Consider the following 20,917-nt stretch of genomic DNA (forward strand, 5'->3'; position numbering starts at 1 on the left):
GAGCTGGGCCGTTCGTTCGGCAGGTTCTAGCAAAATTAGCAGGCAGCCTAGGGTGCGAAATAGCTTTGACTATTTGCTGTCAGGGAAGCGTTGGGAAATGCAAGACCCAGGGTAGAAGAGAGGATGCTAACTCTAGGAACATAATCTTTGGCAGCTGAGAGATAAACACAGGGGAGGGGGGGGGGAGAGGGAAGGGAGGGAGGAAGGCTGACGATGTGCAGAGGACAGAGGTATGGGCCTAAGAAGTCGGAGAGTCCTCCCCTGAAATGGATTCACAGAGCGATCAGCCTCAAGAGTTGTGGTATAGAGTATCCTGATCACATTGAACTAGGCGTTTAATTTTTTTTAAAAACTACTTGAGCCATAAATGACCCAAGGTATTTTTTAAAAACTTTTTAGTATGAAAAAAGCAATCAAATATAAGAAACCAAAGAGATGGCTTAGCCATTAAGAGCACTTACTGCTCTTCCAGAGGACCTGAGTTCAGATCTCAGCACCCACACAGGTGGCTCACAACTGTTTATAACTTCAGCTCCAGCAGAGCCAATGCCCAATGTCTTTGGTCTTCACCTGCGCACGCACATACACACACACACACACACACACACACACACACACACACACACACTAATAAAAATAAATTACTTTTCAAAAAATGCAAATATGAAAAGCAAAAAGTATTTACCTTCATGTATCCAGGACACTAATCCAACAGTTGTGGAGTCCTAGCAAACATCACATTTAATTTCCATCCATTTCCTCTTTCTTTCTCTGTTCCTCTGTCCCTCTGTCTCCCTCTCTTTCTATCTCTCAGTGTGCATTGTTGGTTTGTGTTTGCTTGATATTTGTAAATAAATATATCCAGTCAAATTTTTGTCTTGTCTTATTCGTTTTTTACAATCTGGGAATTGAACCTAGGGCCTTGTATGTGCTAGGCAAGTGCTCTACCACTAAGCCCCAGTCGTCTTTTTCCTTTTTGAGTCAGGGTCTTCTTAAATTAACCAGGTTGGCCTTGGACTTCTATCCCACCTACCTTGGCCTTTTGAATAGCTAGTATTACAGGCCTGTACCACCAGTCCTGCCTTTAGGCTAGTTTAAAGTACATTCAAACAGTATGTCATGAATTGACAAATATTATATGTGCTTAAAAGAACACTGTAGTAGCGAGGCATGGTGAAGCACACCTCCAATCCCAACACTTGGGAGGCAGAGGCAGATCTCTTAGAAAGATGTTGAGAAACTTTGCTAAGAGAAAGGACTAGGAGACAAAGCTGTATCAGGAGTCCTGGACAGAACATAGAAGCAAACAGAGAAACTACATTTTAAGATTAACTATTACATGAAGAACAGCTGTGTAGAAGATACTCATCTTGGAAGGCCTCCTACTTGGCTCTAGATACGCCCGCAATAACCAGTGCACAGCAGAAGGCCAAGGTTTGGCTTGTTCTTATTGAAAGCAGAGAAGCTGGGGATTTGTATGATGGGAAAAGAGCTCTGCTCTGTCCCCAGCCCATGAATTTGTTGTCTGAATGGATTGCATGTGCTATAACCAAAGTTTTAAAGAAAATAGACAGTGTTTAAAATGCGATTTTAAAATGAGGATTTGGGATTGGGAGTGTGCTCAATGATAAAGCACGTGTACTTAACACATGGTGGACCTCACCTTGCACCAAGGTAGGAGAGAGAGGAGAGAGAAAAGAAGAGAAAGGGAGAGAGGGTGGAGGAAAGAAGGAAAGGAAGGAGGGAGGGAAAAGGAGAGAGGGAGGGAGAGTGAGTATTTTAGTTTCATGTGTTAATAGGATCATTTTGGTTCTCTGGCTTGGAAAACCATAGTACTTGACTGGCAGTTACCCCAACAGAAATCTTTTGAGTGGAGAAGAGAGGCTAACTCTGGTAGGCTGAAAAGAAAGCTGGTGTGTGTTTGCAGAGGACTCCAGAGATAGAGGCCTTACCTCTGCTATCTATTAAACTTAGCCTGGAGGGGTTTTGAGTGTTAACATTCAAGTTACCGCATGCCAGTCAAATCGGTAATTCTAAGGGTGGGGTTTACACACTGATCCCTTAGCCGATCTCTGATATACAGACAGGGTTGAACAACCCCTTACATCAGTGTTTTGTTTTTTTAATACTCAGTTGTTTAATGTGAAATTACTACGTCTGTGCAAAAAGTATTTTGTTCTATTAAGAGTGAGGAAAACTTGTTTCCCTCAAATGAAGAAAGAATGTGGAGAAGTAAGAGGATGGCAGGGAGAACAGGATTAAAAAATCATAAATCATACATAACAAAAAGAAGGATCTTCTGCAAATGGTGTTTTCTTTTCAGGTTGTGACTTAGCTACATCTTAAAGAGGTCCAAAGTTTTGACAGACCTTATTTTATTGAACCAACAGGACTTATCCTATGGTATCATTGAAATTATCTAATGACTATTTCACATTGCAAGAATGACTATTTCATATGTCAGAATACTTTTGGCAACTTAATTTCTCCCCCTTTAAATATAATTTCTCCCTCAATTTGGGGAAAAGTGATCTTGAGAGAATAAAAAGACTGTGTCTGAGAAATTGGTTCATCAAATTATAATGAAGGGAAAAGCAAGAATTAAAATGTGGATTATAGGCATCTGAAAAGCAAAATTTAACACAATGAAGGACACACAAAATCCACACAATACATTGTTTCCTGACACTTCCAACCTGAGGAGCACTGTGGAGCAGTAAAATTTCCCTCAGAAATTATTTCCTTAGCTGCCTCGTTGATGGGTTTAGCATAGGTATTTAGTAAACATGTTAAAACAGTACTGAATGTTTATGCATCTAATCAAACATCCCTAAAGACGAGAGTTGAAAGAAATGTGCACTAGATTCCACTGTATCCTGGATCAGGAATGCAAAAAACTGCTGAGACAAAGCCATCAATTCACTCCTCTACATTAAATGTCTATAAAGTAAAGGTGTTTTTAGTCCCCACTCTACCAATGCTATGTTGGCCTTAACTTTCATACTGGAAGCAGAGTTAATAGTCTTTCTAGGGCATGCACAGGGAACAAATTGGGCTAGCTAAGTTTATTTTACAATGTTTAAAGAGACTAAAAAGAGCATGTTCTAAAAATAGCTTTCATAATAAATTCTGGAAAGTCATGAGAGGACTTGGCGATGGCAACATGTACCTACTGTAGACTTAGGATGGCCACGAGAATATTCATTCAGTTGTAGGTGGGCCACCACAACAGGCTCAAAGCTAGAACAGATAGTACGGTTACATGGTGTTTTATTAGATAATTTTTTACTTTTATTTTTTATTTATTTATTTATTTATTTTTACACTCCAGATTTTGTTCCCCTCCTGGTCCATCCTCTGGCTGTTCTACATTCCATACCTCCTCCCTCTCCCGCCCCTCCATGAGTATGTTCCTACCCCACCCAACCCACCAGACCTCTAAACTTCCTGGGGCCTCCAGTCTCTTGAGGGTTAGGTACATCTACTCTGACTGAACCCAGACCTGGGAGTCCTCCGCTGTATATGTGCTGGGGGCCTCATATCAGCTGGTGTATGCTGCCTGGTGGGTGATCCAGTGTCTGAGAGATTAAACGAGACCCCTAGTCCTCCAACAGGATTGCCCTCCTTCTCAGCTTCCTCCAGCTTTTCCCAAATTCAACCAGAGGGATCAGCAGCTTCTGGCCATTGGTTGGGTACATATATCTGCATCTGACTCTTTCAGCTGCTTGTTGGGTCTTTCAGAGGGCAGACATGATAGGTCCCTTTTTGTGAGCACTCCATAGCCTCAGAAATGGTGCCAGATCTTGGGGCCTCCCCTTGAGCTGGATCCCACTTTGGGCCTGTCACTGGATCTTCTTTTCCTCGGGCTCTTCTCCATTTCCATCCCTGCAGTTCTTTCAGACAGGAAGAATTATGGGTCAGAGCTTTGACTGTAGGATAGCAACCTCATTCCTCACTTGACGCCCTGTCTTTCTGCTGGAGGTGGGTTCAACAAGTTCCCTCTTCCCACTGTAGGACATTTCATCGAGGGTCCCCTCCTTTGAGTCCTGAGAGTCTCTCACCTTCCAGGTCTCTGGCACATTTTGGAGAGTACTCCCAACCCCCTTCCTTCTGAGGTCGGTCACCTGTTTCCATTCTTTCTGCTGGCCCTCAGGGCTTCAGTCCTTTTCACCCACCAAATACCAGATCATGTTCCTCCCTCCTCCCACCCGGTCCCCTTTCCCTCCCAGGTCCCTCTCTTGTAGTTGCTTTCTTCTCCCTCCCAAGTGAGACTGAGGCGTCCTTACTCGGACACTTCAGCTTGTTGACCTTTTTGAGTTCTGTGGACTGTATCTTGGGTATTCTGTACTTGGTTTTTTTGTTGGTTTGGTTGGTTTGGTTTGTTTTGGTTTGTTTTGACTAATATCCACTTATTAGTGAGTACATACCATGCATGTCCTTTTGGATCTGAATTACCTCAGGATGATATTTTCTAGTTCCATCCATTTGCCTGCAAAACTCAGGATATCCTCATTCTTAATAGCTGAGTAGTATTCCATTGAGTAAATGAACCACATTTTCTGTATCCATTCTTCTGTCATGGGACATCTGGGTTGTTTCCAGCTGCTGGCTATCACAAATAAGGCTGCTATGAACATAGTGGAACACGTGCCCCTGTGGTATGGTGAGGCATCTTTTGGGTATATTCCCAAGAGTGGTATTATTGGGTCTTTAAGTAAATCTATTTCCAATTTTCTGAAGAACCTCCAAATTGATTTCCAGAGTGGTTGTACCAGCTTGCAATCCCACCAGCAATGGTAGAATGTTCCTCTTTCTCCACATCCTCTCCAACATATGCTGTTACCTGAAGTTTTGCTCTTATCCATTCTGACTGGTGTGAGGTAGAATCTTAGGGTCATTTTGATTTGCATTTCCCCGATGACTAAGCATGTTGAACATTTCTTTAGATACGTCTCAGCCATTCAAGATTCCTCTGTTGTGAATTCTCGGTTTAGTTGTATACCCCATTTTTTGATTGAGTTGTTTGTTTTTTTGGTGGTTAGCTTCTTGAGTTCTTTATATATTTTGGATATTAGCCTCTATTGGATGTGGGGTTAGTGAAGATATTTTTCCCCTATCTGTAGGTTGCCAATTTGTCTTATTGACTATATCCTTAAAGAGATTCATAGTAACTTGCCAGCCCTCACTGGTGTGTTCATTTCTATAATTCAAGATCTTGTTATCCGGGGTTGGGGATTTGGCTCAGTGGTAGAGCCCTGGGTTCGGTCCCAGCTCCGGAAAAAAAAAAAATCTTGTTATCCACCGTCTGGATGACTCTCTAGTTTCTCCGCCCACTGCTGTCCTTCCTCACTGGTGTATCTGGGAGCTCATCACCCTTGTTAATTATGGGGTTTTCTCTAGTTCCCTGTTCCCCAGCTACCACTCTCTTCTCATATGCACTCCTCATACCAGCCACATGGATCTGCATGCCATGGCTCAAGCATTCATTTGGTTCTGATCTCTGCCTTAGACTATCTCCTTCACAACTGAAGAATCCTCTTGACTTTGAGATCAAGATTTTACTTCTCTTATAGAGGCCTTTCTGAATGTTCCAGCTTTGAAATTACTTTACCTTCCTCTGTATTGGTGTTGCCCTGCTTACATCCTTCTTAAACTAGGTTTCCACCATTGCTCTAAACAGACCAGGGCTACTGTCTTGGTCAGGTCAGTGTGGTGTCCAGAAGGTATTGGGTGCAAGAGCTTGACAACACAACTGTTGGATTATTGAAAGGATGTTCTTCCTGCTGAATGGACTATGAGATAGCTATTTCATGTTCCTTCCCCTGGATCGAAGGTGAGAAATCCACCTGTATGGTAGATGATTATTACTGAAAAATTATTTACTTGTTGCATTTAAAATATGTGTAGATAATGAAATTTGTTTTATTTAAAGAGTTTCAAAGCAAAAATATATACTTCCAGTTAAACTGTATTCAAGTAGATTTGAGCCGTGGCTACCTGAGAGGCATTTTAGACAGTGGGACAAAGCTGGGAAGTAGCAGTTTAGGAAGGCTTTTCCTCAACACTGGACTTTGCTTGGCTGACCTCACCAATGAGGGGCCTCATCACTTCCCTGAGGAGCATTCTTCCCTCTCCTTCCCCCACCTTTCTGAGCCAGGTGCTGGAGTCAATAGTTGAAAACGAAAATGTTGCTTTTTCAAAGCTTCACCTAAACAATGCCCTAGGGGAAATGCCTGCATCTATGAAATAGTTGTTTATAAACCATGATTCACAGGATCCCAAAGGTTTATGTAGCAATTTTGGAGACTTGGTAGGCATGTTTTGACTGTTCCATTACCCCCAGACCTGGAGTATTTCTGAAGTCTTCTCCACGTGTAACTAAGCTCTCAAGCTGTATCTATGGGACATCAAAAAGCTATAAATTTGAACAAATAAACTTTTAAAAACATTTCCATATCTGGATAGGAGAACTTACTGTTTTCTAACACACAAGGGTAAAAACAAGTGAATATTTAAACATATAAAGCCAGGCAGGGTGGCACACACCTTCAAACCCAGCACTCAGAAGGTCAAGGCAGTTGAATCTGTGAGTTCATGGCCAGTCTGGTTTATGTAGTGAATTCTAGGATAGCCACAGCTAAGAAGTGAGATCCTGCCTCAGAAACAAACAGCAAACAAGAACTCTAAACATATATTCAAATTCCCTATAAGCTTATGTTCAAGGTAAACAGATATCATCATATACACAATTCCTGATCTAAACCTGAGGGGGAGATTGCCACCTCAGAGATGAAGGAACTGACATATTTTGAGCATACGTCAGCTGTTTTATAAGCATGGCTTTATTAATCACTCAGCACTGCTATGGGGTGGATATCACGTAGGCCCATATTTACAGATGAGGAAATTAAAATTCAGGGTGAGGTAACTTCTCTGAGGTCACATACATAGCATGCGATTGAGCTGGAAATTAACCTTAGGTTGTCTGTCTGCAAATCCAGTGTTCTGTCCTCTCATCACAACTTTGCCAGAGGCCCACAGAGTCATAAGAAACCAGCTGAGCCAACGTAGTGCACATGAGACTTCTCCATAACCTCTCATGATCCATGCCAGCCTGTTGAGTATGTTTGGCCAGCCCCACAAAGCTCCAGGAAAGGAAGTTCAATCTGTGCTTAGGAATTCATGTAGAGTCAGACTCAGCAGAGAACAGTCATGAGTCAAAAATAGTTAATATCCACATATGCATATAATGTGTTTGGATACATTCAATGTTCCATTCCCTCTCCTCCAATTCCCGGCCCATTATCTATCACCAAATCTCAATCTCTCTCTCTCTCCCTCTCTCTCTCTCTCTCTCTTTGTCTCTATCTCTCCCTGCAACCCCCAGAATCCATTTAAGCATTACCTATGTGTGCATTAGTGAAGGAACATCTACAGAACCATGGGTAGCTACTCTCGGCCTGCATCCCCAAAGAAAACCAGCCCTCTCTCACCCAGCAGCCAGCGATTTCCAGTCCCTTAGTTACACTTTTATTTATCCAAATTACTTTATTTCCTGTTACCTTCTTGTTGTAATCAAAATTATATATGTAAAGAAAGAATTCAATTTATAAGGATTACTGTGACAAAATAGTGCCTCCTTGAACCTTCTTCCCCTAAGTCATCTCTCCCACTCCAACAGCAATCTCAAATAGTTCGTAATTTTGTTTCATTCATTTGTTTGATAGACAGGCTGGTACTTTGGATGTGTGCGCCCACAGCAGTATTCTGCTGTTTTTTTCTTAGCATGCTGATGGTACTTTTCCTGGTGTAGCTATTCTCTGTAATTTCTCACTGTGGGATAAAAGAGACTTTACTTTTACTATGCTCTTCCACACATGTATCACACCGGCCCTTCCCATCTCCCTGTCTGCCGAATCTTATTGTAGCATGATTTTGGCTACTACTTGGAACTCACCTGGTTCTAAGGATGCAAATATTCCATAGCTAAGCTCCATAACATGCATATGATAATTCATCTCTTGCTTATGGCTAACACTGGGTGTCTCCCTGGCGTCAGATGTTGCTGAGTTTACTAGGTCCTACCACTAATTTAACTGCCAGTTCTACATCAGCTATTTCAGGTTTTTTTCTTAAATCTCTTCAACACATCAGGAATCTCTCTTTCTCTCTCTCTCTCTCTCTCTCTCTCTCTCTCTCTCTCTCTCTCTCATCTTTAATCTTTCTTTTTTTTTTTTTTTTGGTTCTTTTTTTCGGAGCTGGGGACCGAACCCAGGGCCTTGCACTTCCTAGGTAAGCGCTCTACCACTGAGCTAAATCCCCAGCCCCATCTTTAATCTTTCTTTATAGTCTAGTCCTTTTCCCCTTCCCAGTCTGCAGTCTGCCCTCCAACAGTTCCTTATCCCATTCCTCCTCCCCCTACACCCCACCCTGTCTCCAAGAGATTGTCCCCACCCCACCCCCACCCCACCAGGCCTCCTGACTTCCTGGGGCTTCAGTCTCTCCAGGGTTAGGTGTGCCTTCTCTCCTGAAGTCAGACCAGGCAGTCCTTTGCTGTCTATGTGTCAGCCCTTTCTTATCTTTAAAAAACAATTCCCCTTGTATGCCTCAGAGATGCATCAGATAGGCAGGTGGCCATGGTCATACTTGCTCCAGAGGGGTGGCTCCTTCAGATCTCCAGGTCTGAGCATGGTGCTGTATTCCCCTTTCTTGCCACCCTTCCTCATTTTGGTGGAGCTAGTCCTCAAGTAACTTCTAAGAAAGAGTGAAAGGTAAAATGCTTTGACACATAACATAGAAATTCAGCTTATTCTCTCTATGTTCTCACATTCCTTTTTTTTTTTTTTTTTGGTTCTTTTTTTCGGAGCTGGGGACCGAACCCAGGGCCTTGCGCTTCCTAGGCAAGCGCTCTACCACTGAGCCAAATCCCCAGCCCATGTTCTCACATTCTTAAGTTTCTTTCTTTCTTTCTTTCTTTCTTTCTTTCTTTCTTCCTTCCTTCCTTCCTTCCTTCCTTTTTCCTGCATGGAATCTGAGTCTCATTTTTTTTTTTAGTTACTACTGTACTTTATTGTGTTCAACCAAATCACCATGTTACAAAAATAGCAAGCTGCCATAATAAAAAATAAGGCTCCTCTATCCAGCACCAGATAGCATCATTTTACTTTCAAGCCTAGAAATTGCACACTTGTATATAAACCAACCGAAGATGAGGATTGAGAGTTCATCTTGGTGGATTTTTCCTTTGATGAATATGAAGTGTCCTTCCTTATCTTTTTTGATGACTTTTAATTGAAAATTGATTTTATTTGATATTAGAATGGCTACTCCAGCTTGCTTCTTCTGACCATTTGCTTGGAAAGTTGTTTTCCAGCCTTTCACTCTGAGGTAGTGTCTCTCTTTGTCTCTGAGGTGTGTTTCCTGTAGGCAGCAGAATGCAGGGTCCTCATTGCGTATCCAGTTTGTTAATCTATGTCTTTTTATTGGGGAGTTGAGGCCATTGATGTTGAGAGATATTAAGGAATAGTGATTATTGCTTCCTGTTATATTCATATTTGGATGTGAGGTTATGTTTGTGTGCTTTTCTTCTCTTTGTTTTGTTGCCAAGACGATTAGTTTCTTGCTTCTTCTAGGGTATAGCTTGCCTCCCTATGTTGGGCTTTACCCTTTATTATCCTTTGTAGTGCTGGATTTGTAGAAAGGTATTGTGTAAATTTGGTTTTGTCATGGAATATCTTGGTTTCTCCATCTATGTTAATTGAGAGTTTTGCAGGATACAGTAACCTGGGCTGGCATTTGTGTTCTCTTAGGGTCTGTATGACATCAGTCCAGGATCTTCTGGCCTTCATAGTTTCTGGCGAGAAGTCTGGTGTGATTCTGATAGGTCTCCCTTTATATGTTACTTGACCTTTTTCCCTTACTGCTTTTAATATTCTTTCTTTATTTTGTGCGTTTGGTGTTTTGACAATTATGTGACGGGAGGTGTTTCTTTTCTGGTCCAATCTATTTGGAGTTCTGTAGGCTTCTTGTATGCCTATGGGTATCTCTTTTTTTAGGTTAGGGAAGTTTTCTTCTATGATTTTGTTGAAGATATTTACTGGTCCTTTGAGCTGGGAGTCTTCACTCTCTTCTATACCTATTATCCTTAGGTTTGATCTTCTCATTGAGTCCTGGATTTCCTGTATATTTTGGACCAGTAGCTTTTTCTGCTTTACATTATCTTTGACAGTTGAGTCAATGATTTCTATGGAATCTTCTGCTCCCGAGATTCTCTCTTCCATCTCTTGTATTCTGTTGGTGAAGCTTGTATCTACAGCTCCTTGTCTTTTCTTTTGATTTTCTATGTCCAGGGTTGTTTCCATGTGTTCTTTCTTGATTGCTTCTATTTCCATTTTTAATTCCTTCAACTGTTTGATTGTGTTTTCCTGGAATTCTTTCAGGGATTTTTGCGATTCCTCTCTGTAGGCTTCTACTTGTTCTCTAAGGGAGTTCTTTATGTCTTTCTTGAAGTCCTCCAGCATCATGATCAAATATGATTTTGAAACTAGATCTTGCTTTTCTGGTGTGTTTGGATATTCCGTGTTTGCTTTGGTGGGAGAATTGGGCTCCGATGATGCCATGTAGTCTTGGTTTCTCTTGCTTGGGTTCCTGCGCTTGCCTCTCGCCATCAGATTATCTCTAGTGTTACTTTGTTCTGCTATTTCTGACAGTGGCTAGACTGTCCTATAAGCCTGTGTGTCAGGAGTGCTGTAGACCTGTTTTCCTGTTTTCTTTCAGCCAGTTATGGGGACAGAGTGTTCTGCTTTCGGGCGTGTAGTTTTTCCTCTCTACAGGTCTTCAGCTGTTCCTGTGGGCCTGTGTCTTGAGTTCACCAGGCAGGTTTCTTGCAGGGGAAAAGTTGGTCCTACCTGTGGTTCCAAGGCTCAAGTTTGCTCGTGGGGTACTGCCTAAGTCCTCTCCGCAGCGGCAGCAACCGGGAAGATCTGCGCCGCTCTTTCCGGGAGCCTTCGTGCACCAGGGTTCCAGATGGCGTTTGGTGTTTTCCTCTGGCGTCTGGATGTGCACAGAGTGCAGTCTCTTCTGTTTTCCCAGGCGTGTCTGCCTCTCTGAAGGTTTAGCTCTCCCTCCCACGGGATTTGGGTGCAGAGAACTGTTTATCCGGTCTGTTTCCTTCAGGTTCCGGCAGTGTCTCAGGCGCAGGGTTCCTGCCGCTCCCGGGCCCTCCCCTACGGGAACCCAGAGGCCTTATACAGTTGCCTCTTGGGCCAGGGATGTGGGCAGGGGTGGGCAGTGTTGGTGGTCTCCTCCGCTCTGCAGCCTCAGGAGTGCCCACCTGATCAGGCGGTGAGGTCTCTCTCCCACGGGGTTTGGGAGCAGAGAGCTGCTGCGGGCCGGGATCCGCGGGTCCTGAGTCTCATTTATTTTGTTGCAAATATCTAAAACTGGCAGACTCAAGACTGACCAGAGTATTTTACTCTGGCCAGAGGAGAGTAAGACAAAAGTGAGCTTGCAATTCCTGAACTGCACCATGTGTGCTATAAATTCTTTGTGCCACGGTTGCACGAGACAGTCCTCACACATGTGTCTCGTATCCCTACATGTGCTTCTATTTAGAACTCACAACTCAGATTTTCCAAGGTCATTTTAGATTCCATTCTTACATTCTTCAGCACTAATAATCCTTCTTGTAGCATTAGCCATACTGTGTGGGCTCCACAAATATAACCCACAATTCTGATAAAACTTAAAATATACTTCTAGGCTTTCGGACTTGCTGCCATCACTTCTGTTAGCCTATTCAAAATTCCTTCCAAATATTAAATTGTAATAAGGATTGGGTGACTGTTCTTCATGAAGAAAACACCACTTCTGAGAACGCGTTTCAGGGTGTCTGAGTTTGGTGCCATATTCTGGTGTTTTGGCACAGCTCCTAGCTTCAGCTTTTCAGAGGCACACTTTTATCTTATTCTACAAATTGGGCCATGCATAATTCTTTTTCCATATCTCCAGTATCCATCAGTTAACACCAAACAGGTACAATAAGAGAAGTAGAAGGATATAAGAATAAATGTTATAAATGTATATATGCAAGCCAGTATTTCTTTAATCTACTATCAACCCAATGTATAACATATGCATCGAGTAACTGTCATGTTGCAGGTACCACAGTGTGAGAAAGATAAGGTTCCAGTCCTGCTTAATGACACAACTTTATACTTCAAATGAAATCATACAGTACAAAAGCATTTGTCAGCTCTCTTTTGTTTCCAGATAGGCAGTAAGCATCTTCTATTAGCTTTGAGTTTCCTAGAACCACAGAGTACACGCAACTTATCTTGGCAACCTCAGCACGTGCAGGATTTACCCTAGCAAGAACTCATCAAAAGAAGATAAATCTGGGGTTTTTTTTTTGTATAAATAAAAATACCTGGCCTTTCTTATGATTATGCAACCACTTATGAACTTACTCTTAGAAAAGCTCAGTTCAGTATGATAGTAAAAGAGTTCTATTTGGCCTTCCTTTTTCAGTAAATTATATGTCGGTGAATAGCTAAACTATTATAAGTTTAGCTCTGTATCTGATGGTAGCATGGTGGAGCATTTGCTCCCCTAACACTGGGAAGTTCCTGGGTTTCATCCCAGCATCCCAAAACAAACTAAAAGATTTCATCCATTCCACTTCATATAGCATTTGACTCTAAAATAACTTTTGAAAGGGGAGCTGGACTTTTTTTATTTATTTTTTTTTTATTTTTTTTTTTATTAACTTGAGTATTTCTTATATACATTTCGAGTGTTATTCCCTTTCCCGCTTTCCGGGCAAACATCCCCCTCCCCCCTCCCCTTCCTTATGGGTGTTCCCCTCCCAACCCTCCCCCCATTGCCGCCCTCCCCCCATAGACTAGTTCACTGGGGGTTCAGTCTTAGCAGGACCCAGGGCTTCCCCTTCCACTGGTGCTCTTACTAGGATATTCATTGCTACCTATGGGGTCAGAGTCCAGGGTCAGTCCATGTATAGTCTTTAGGTAGTGGCTTAGTCCCTGGAAGCTCTGGTTGCTTGGCATTGTTGTACTTTTGGGGTCTCGAGCCCCTTCAAGGAGCTGGACTTTTTGACTCTTAGACAAAGTTACCTGTGGTTTAGAAAGCACCTACACTGGACACCTAAAATTTCAAAAAGAGGTAAGGACAACAACGGTAACAACCAAACTTCTAATAAAGTTTCAGCCCTAAATAAAAATTTTAACAGTTCTAGAACACAGTCAGATGAGTGAATGGAAATATTAAGAGGTCACTTCTGGAAAAGTCTACAGAAGTGATGGACTTTCAAGTCTGTGGAACAGTAAATGTTTAGACCATTGAAAGTGCTCACCTCCCCACCACATAGCTCTCCTCTTTCCCCAAGTGCCTGTGATCCTTATCTCCCCCTCCGAACTACCAGAAAGGAAAGTGGTCTAGGACTTTCTACTCCAGCATTTTTACTATCAGAGAAAGAAAAACAGGCCCAGAGAGGTGAGGTATCCAACCATTTTACAACTGAGGCTAGAAGCAAAGTGTCCTGTTCTCTCAGACAGGAAGCAGCAGTGGTTCGCAAAAATACTGCCTGGTATCCCGGGAATTTGCTCGTCTGCTGTGTGGAAATAGTCTGACCTAGAGAATCTAATTCCAAGACGGTTACACACACATTCCAGATTAAGACCCATCTTCATCTGAATAGAAATAGAGTGACAGATCTGCACCATGGCCACTGTTCTTAAGAGTAGAAAAATAAAATTCCTAATCTAGTATTCTAAAGTCTTCAGTCCTTTGTATAACAAAAAGCTCTTTGAGGAACTATATCCAGCCACAGCACTGATACCCAATACAATTGGCTAGTTTAGGTGGTGTGCCCCAAAGCCTGCATTGGTCCATTTCTTTTTCTCTCAAAAGGAGCTTCCCCCTGCCCATTTCATTTCTGATCAAGGTTAGAAACCTCTCTTCCAGCAGCCTGTATTCTTACATTTATCCATACCTAGTTGAGTCCCCTGGGTACCCTAGCATGAGATTTCAAAGAAACAAAACCAGGGAAGAAATATGTTCTTCTTCACAAGTCATGTGATTTAGGGCTTTGTCAACTTTGAGCTAGAGTCATAGAGGGGACATAGACTGGAGTATTGTTTAGATCCATTTCAAGTGTGGCTCTGATCCTAGATACTGTGAAAGACCTCAGTTCCAGAGGCTTAATTTCTTTCTCTCTAAACCAGTGGTTCTCAACTTTCCTGACACTGTGACCCCTTTAATACAGTTCTTCATGTTATGTGACTTCTGACCATAAAATTATTTCCATTCTACTTCAAAGCTGCAATTTTGCTACTGATATTATGACTCATAACATGAATAGTTTTGGAGATAGAGAACTGTCAAGGGGTCACGACCCCAAGGTTGAGAACCCCTGCTCAAAACTGTATGTAGATAATAACACTTCTGTGTGTTGGTGTAGCAAACACCAAATTAAAACACACTTATAAAGTACCTCATGATTCATACTCATTTCATCTCCATCTCTCCTTGCTGCTCAGCTTTTCTCCTCAAAAGCAAACCCCCACAGTTCTGAGGCTGGTGAGATGGCTTAGTAGGGAAAGGTGCTTCCTGCCAAAACTGAGAACCTGCGTGAAATCCCTGAGGCCCACTTGGTCAAAGGAATGAAGTTCTCCAGCAAGTTCTCATCTGACCCTCACACATGTGCTGTGGCAAGTGGACACACACACACACACACACACACACACACACACACCCTCCCATTAAATAAGTAAGCTCAGTAGACTATGCTGAGTGTGAGGACTGACCAGAAGCTGAGGCAGGAGGATTGTGAATTCAAGACAAGCCTTCAAAAAACCCCAAAGCTTGGCTAAATATACCAGTATTGTAATTCACTGTGCAACTGTCTCTACTTTGATTTGTATTTAAACATTCCCTTAACATTGTAAAATGAGCAGTTAAAAAACAAACAAACAATGTTTACTTCTTGGCTTGGTAGTGCAGGCCTAGAAGCCTAACTTTGCTACCTTCTTGGGAAACCGTGTCAGAAGAATGCTAAGTTCAAGCCAGCCTGCTACAAGAGTGAGTTCAAAACCCTCCTGGACCACTGAGTAAGACTCTGTCCCAAAAATGAATAAAATCTAAAAAAATGCTTGAGACATAGCTTGATGGCAGAGCCCAAGCACAGCATTTGTGAGCCCCAGTACAGTCAAACCAACCAATCCACCAAGGCTTAGTAAGTATAAATAAACTTGTAAATAAAATCATGACTATTCAGAAGAAAAAAGTTTAAGTCACAGCAATTCCAGGGAATATTTTTTTTATCCCAATTGAGGTATTTTATAAAGTATCCAACATCGTCAGGAGGTTTTCCTCTAATATAGAAGCTACCTGAGATAATAGCAATGACAAGGCTACCATCTTAGCTTTGACTTGTTCTATACTCTGAGTGAAGACATTTAAAACACATTGTTTTAGCAAACTATCACCTGCTCTTTTCCTCTAGTTCCTTGTCTTCAGTTGTCGTAGGTAGCCTGATATGCTCAGCAACTGGTAAACATTATAGCTCATCTCACGAAATAAAATTTAGGGAGTCCATGGTTCAGCGTAAATATTTGAAAGCTTTATTCTGGGATGGAATAATAATCGGGGATGATATAGGTGCAGCAGTCATGTATGAAGTTTCCAAAAAGGAAAATTCAAAATAGGAACTACAGTGTTGTGTTAGTGAGGCAACAGTTCGCCCTTTGGACTGTTGCTCACATTTCTCGGCTACACTACATGTCAACCTTGTAAGACAGCTGTGTGTTTCTTGAGTTCAATGCTATTACACACTTACAAAGCTTTGTGAATGTACTATCTCTTTTAAAGAATTCACAGCTCATGGAACTAACTCTATCGTTAATTTTTTTCCCATCCCTGTTAACACTGCATACTTTCCCACTGCCTTTCCAAAGAATAAGTGAGTGTATAAATAAATTGTTCACAGTTCTGAGCAAACTCTACCTTTGGGTTGGGTCAGTGGTTCTGAGCCTCTCCTGCTGCGTCTCCTCGGCTTCCTACTTGGCTGGAGAAGCGCAGAGGAATTCTGTGGCCCACTTTCAACAGCGCTGCACGCTGCTCTGTGGGCCGAAGCTCGCAGAGCTCATGCATCATTCTCCCGGATCCTCATGACAACTTCAGAACATAATAAGCAGCTTCAAAGGGGTCTGTAGCTAATAAAAAGTGTTTAAAACATGCCAAATTTCATGGTTGCTATGAAAATTATCAACCAACCAGAAACATTGGGTATTTTATGCCCAAAAAAAAAAAGTGTTTTAACTATGATTCATCTTCGGTCATTAGCTGATGATTCTGAGTCCTCATTATACTGAAACTGCACTAGCACCAAGGAAAAATATTTTCAGGTTTGGCTTCATTTATGTGATGGTTGTACCTCTTCTGTAGCAACCATCAATTCTGCCTCTGGGACTGCAAATGATTGGGATGTAATGTAAAGTTAGTATCCCATGGCAAGACATTTGCTGCTGCTGTAGATCAAGGCCAGCACTAGGTACAAACCCTAATGAGAACTAGTATTTAAATAGGAACAGACAAACCAAACAGATGAAGGAAAAGAATACCAAGGAGTCTTCCAATTTTTTTTTTATAAAACCTAGGTATTTAATAATCTGTGAGTTCAGAAAATTTTACCAATAGTTATTCTAGCATGGTAACTAGGAACTTTTTACCCTTACAGTAATCCCATTTGATTGATTTTTCTGTGTACAGGAAACATCTTTTTAAACTTTCAACTATACCAAATATTTTAAATAGTTCAGGGCTCTTTGAACCAAATACAATTAAAAATGACTATCAAAAGTATGGCAAGCATTCACTTACATGAGGGTGCTCACTGCTAAGTCTTCAGTAAGCAGCCTACGATCTATATAACCACACTGAGGGTGGGGAGCAAGGATTGCCCTAGGAAGAAGAAATAGAACAGATAGTTTTGGGTGAAGAGGGCTGGGGTTGGAGGTGGTTAGAACCTGAAGATCAAACAGGAAGGGAAGTCACAATACAGACTATTTAAGGGGTTGTATGAAAACCTAAATAATAAAGCCATCTTAAAATATATACATATAGGGGTTGGGGACTTAGCTCAGTGGTAGAGCGCTTGCCTAGGAAGTGCAAGGCCCTGGGTTCGGTCCCCAGCTCCAAAAAAAAAAAAAAAAAAAGGAAAGGAAATATATATATATATATATATATATATATATATATATATATATATATATATATATAAAAGAGACTGTCTTAGTTAGGGTTTTACTGCTAAGAACAGACACCATGACCTTATAAGGACAACATTTAATTGGGGCTGGCTTACAGGTTCAGAGGTTTAGTCCATCATCATCAAGGTGGGAGCTGGGCAGCATCTAGGCAGGCATGGTGCAGGCAGAGCTGAGAGTTCTATAGCTTCATCTGAAGACCACTAGTGGAAGACTGACTTCCAGGCAGGTAGGATGAGGATCTTAAAGCCCACACCCACAGTGATACACCTATTCCGACAAGACCACACTTCCAAATAGTACCACTCCCTTGGCCAAGCATATTCAAACCTTGACATTCCACTCCCTGGTCCCCATAGGCTTGTTCAAACATATGAGTCTATGAGGGCCATACCTAAGCATAGCATAAAGCAAAATACATTTAGTCCAACTTCCAAAGTCCCCATAGTCTATAGAGGTCTCAACAGTGTTAAAAGTCCAAAGTTCAAAGTCTCTTCTGAGATACGTCCAATAACTATAATTCCCAAAGCAAGACAGGTGGGTCAGGTTTCTCCTGACTCGTTCCACTCCCTGTTATCACCTTTCCTCAGCAGGTATCCCACGGCTCTGACATCTCTAGCATCTTGGGATCTCCAATCCAACTTCAGCTTCATAGCTCCTTGTTCCGATGTCTGGGATCCACACATGATTTTCTGGGCTCCTCCAAACGGCTTGGGTCACTTCAACTCTGCCTTCTGTAGCACTCTAAACTCTGGTTGATTCCACTCCACTACTGCTGCTGTTCTTAGTGACTATCCTGTGGTACTGGCATCTCTAATATGCTGGGGTCTTCCACTGCAATTAGGTTTCACTAATAGGCTCTCATAGGCTTTTTTCATGGTTCCAAGCCTCAAATCCTTTACATGATCCCTGGGCCATCAACTACAACTGAGGCTGCACCTTCCCAATGGCCTTCCATGGCTTCTCACAGTGCCCAGCCTCAGCTGTTCTTCATGACCCCTTCATGCCTTCAAAACCAGTACACCTGGGCAACTCTTATGCATTACCAAGTCCAGCTGTAGCACAAGGTACAATCTTGGCTATCTCTGGAACACAGCTTCTTTGTGCTCTCAGAAAACACTTTCCAGAAGATTTTACCTCAGTGAGGCTAGCTTCTTCTTAATCCCCGCTAATTTCTTAGCTCCAGCTAACCAGCATCAATTGTTCTGTTGGTCCCTTCTATTTTTCACTCTAAACTAGAACCATGGGCCAAAGGTGTTCTGCTGCTTGCTAGAGCTGGAATATCTGCCCCCCCCCCTTATTCTATTACCAGCTTTCTGTTTTCCAAGTCCCTCTCTGCCTAAGCTTGGCTTTCTTGGAATTTGCTCTGTAGATTGACCTTGAACTCAGAGATCTGTCTGGCTCTGTCTCCTGTAATGCTTGGATTAAAAGCATGTACCACCATGCCTGGTTTTAAGCTTTTATTCGCCTAGAACCTGCTTTCTCCGAGGCTAGCCTTGAACTCAGAGATCTGTTTGACTTTGATTCCTGGGATTAAAGGTGTTTCCCTACCTCATTCTCTTTGCTACCAGACCTCCATCATGGGTCGCACGCATGTTCCTGGGAAGGGCCTGTCCCAGTCAGTGCTGCCCTACAGTGATAGAGTCCTCACGTGGCTCAAGTTGACCACTGACAATGTGAAGGAACAGATTTACAAATTGGCCAAGAAAGGCCTCCCAGTCTCCCAGATAGGTGTGTGTGATCCTAAGAGAGTCACGTGGTATGGCACAGGTCCGTTTTGTGACTGTAATATGTTGAGAATCCTTAAGTCCAAAGGCCTTGCCCCTGAATTCCCCGAGGATCTCTACCATTTGATTAAGAAAGCAGTTGCTGTCCAAAAGCACTTTGAGAGGAACAGAAAAGATAAGGATGCTAAATTCTGCCTGATTCTGATACCGTAAGACTAAGCAGGTCCTCCCACCCAGTTGGAAACATGAGTCGTTCAACAGCATACATGATGTTGTGTATACATGATGTGTGTAAATCACTTTGAGTAAATTAAAAAAAGTGTGTAGGTAGATCTAAATTTAGCTGGGTAGGATCTTGCCCCCAAATTCTTTAAACTGTTAAAGCCCATGTCCACAGTTATGCACCTATTCCAACAAGGCCATACCTCCAAACAGTGCCACTCCCTTGGCTAAGCATATTCAAACCATGACAGAGATATAAATTGGAATCACCACTTAACAGTGTTGACAAAGCCCCAACTAGACATCCCTTACCACCAAATGAAACCTCCAGTGCTAGGAATGGGTTATATGTAATTGTGTTGTTGGTCAAAGGGCCCCATGGAAATCTACAAGCAAAAGGCTATTGATTGCTCTCCATACACTGATAGTGAAGCCCTATTGCTGAAGGCAATCCCTACATTAACTCGCTGAACATAGAGAAGTTGATCTGGTGGTATCTACCTAGAGCCTACACCCCTACTGACGAGTGCTCATGGTATTGGAAGGTACTCTGTTCACTACCAGAGGAGAAAGGTAAACACCAAGCTAGTTACAAACCCTGAAATCTACAATGGTGACCTGCCTGCAAGATGCACTGGTATAGTAGTGGCATACAAGTCATAGGAGTAACCAACTACTAACTGATTGGAATTAAGGCCCAGTCCATAACATGGAACCCATGCCCCATAATGTCCAGGTGGTCAAGGACCTGAGACTACATAGACCATGAACTTCCGGGAAAGTGAAACACTACTGTTCCACTGAGGGATCGTAGCAGTGAAATAACTCTAGCGACATTCTTCTATACTCAGAGATCAGTGTCTTTCTGCAGTAGATGGGCACAAATACTGGGACTCAAATCTAGATATTATGCTGAGAATGAGATAGATACCTTCGAAAACTCAGTCCAAGATGAGGCTACTCCATCAAATTCCTTCCCTCAGGGTTCAGAGAACCTGAAGAAGAAGAGATAGAAAGATTTAAGAGCCAGAGGGGATGAAAGACACAAGGAAAGAAGGCCTTCTAGACCTAACAGGACTGAACGTAAGAACTCACACAGACTGTGGACAACGTAAGAACTCATAAGACCGTGGCAGCATGCACAGCTTGAGCTTACATGGGGCTAAGCCAAAAGGACTCCCAGTGCTGAGTGCAGAAGCAGACACAAACCCCATCTCTAACCCTGAGTTTATCATCAATTGATAACCACTCACAGAGAAAAACTTCATTTTCTCTTATGCAGTCTCAAACCTAAGAGTAGGCCCCATGCCCAAGAGTAGATGGCCAACACAAAAATGAACTAAATGGTATTGAGGGAGGTTTGGAACTCATAATCTTTGTCTGGGTCACTGCTTCCTCCTCTTCCTCCTCCTCCTTCTATCTTTCCTTTCTATATTATGATTTCTGATTTTGTTCTTTTAAGTTTTCTGTACATCTCAGGGTTCTTATATGTGTCTTGGTCTTTTTCTTTGGCTCTTTTGTTTTCTACTTGTTTGTTTTGTCCTGCTCTGGTTTGTTTTTATTTTAACATTATCATTATTATTATTATTATTATATTATTACTTAGTAGCCTTTTTTCTAATGAGAAAAAGGGTGTGGATTTGAGTGGGTGAGAAAGTAGAGAGAATCTGGGAGGAATCAGGGGAG

General features: G+C 42.2%; 1 protein-coding gene and 1 pseudogene across 1 annotated transcript in view; one reads left to right on the forward strand and one right to left on the reverse strand.

Moving 5' to 3' along the window:
- Rpl12-ps2 (ribosomal protein L12, pseudogene 2) overlaps positions 1-19,207 on the reverse strand; it is an 852,478-nt gene extending 833,271 nt beyond the window's left edge. The window contains exon 1 of the mRNA XM_063282709.1: positions 18,834-19,207. The gene's annotated coding sequence lies outside the window, so the exon portion shown is untranslated. The remainder of the gene's footprint in view (positions 1-18,833) is intronic.
- On the forward strand, positions 18,839-19,212 carry Rps13-ps8 (ribosomal protein S13, pseudogene 8; annotated as a pseudogene).

This window comes from Rattus norvegicus, chromosome 2 (genome assembly GCF_036323735.1).
Source record: "Rattus norvegicus strain BN/NHsdMcwi chromosome 2, GRCr8, whole genome shotgun sequence".
NCBI lineage: Eukaryota > Metazoa > Chordata > Mammalia > Rodentia > Muridae > Rattus > Rattus norvegicus.